The sequence below is a fragment of the Chrysochloris asiatica genome, unplaced genomic scaffold, assembly GCF_000296735.1.
Source record: "Chrysochloris asiatica unplaced genomic scaffold, ChrAsi1.0 scaffold00082, whole genome shotgun sequence".
Classification (NCBI taxonomy): Eukaryota; Metazoa; Chordata; class Mammalia; order Afrosoricida; family Chrysochloridae; genus Chrysochloris; species Chrysochloris asiatica.
In genome coordinates, this window is record NW_006408600.1 from 6261069 (window position 1) to 6261875 (window position 807).

The following is an 807-nucleotide window of genomic DNA, read 5'->3' on the forward strand; positions in this document are numbered from 1 at the left end:
CTTTAAAGAAAGTGAGGTAGCACAGGAGGCACTCACTCATCTCTGCCAAGAAATTTGGAAGATAATTATCTGGTCAACTGATTAGAAGAGATCAGTACTTGTGCCCATTCCAAAGAGAGGTGACCCAACAGAATGTGGAAATTGTCGGACAATTCTCTTTGATATCCCATGTGAGTAAAGTTTCACTAAAGGTAATACAGAAATGGCTGAAAGCATACATTGACATAGAACTTCCAGAGTTTCAAGCAGGATTCAGAAGAGGCTTTGGAACGAGGGATATCATTGCTGATATGCCATGGATCTTGGCTGAAAGCAGAGAATATCAGAAAGATGTTTAGCATTGCTTCATTGACTATGCAAAGGTTTTTGATTGTGTGGATCATGACAAGCTATGAACAACATTATGAAGTATGAGTATTCCTGAACACTTAATTGTGCTCATGAGGAATCTAGACCAAGATGCAGTTGTTCAAATAGAATATGGGAACACTGAATAGTTTAAAATTAAGAAAGTTGTGTGACAAGATTGTATTCTTTCACCATACGTTTTCAGCCTGTATGCTGAGCAAATAATCCAAGAAGCTGGATTACATGAAAATAAAACCATCAGGATTGGAGGAAGAGTCATTGCCAACCTGCGATATGTAGATGATACAACCCTGCTCGCTGAAAGTGAAGAGAACTTAAAACATTTACTGATGAAGGTCAAAGAGCACAGCCTTCGGTATGGTTTACATCCCAGTGTAAAGAAAACAAAAATCCTCACCACTGGACCAATAAACAACATTCTTATCAATGGAGAAAAGA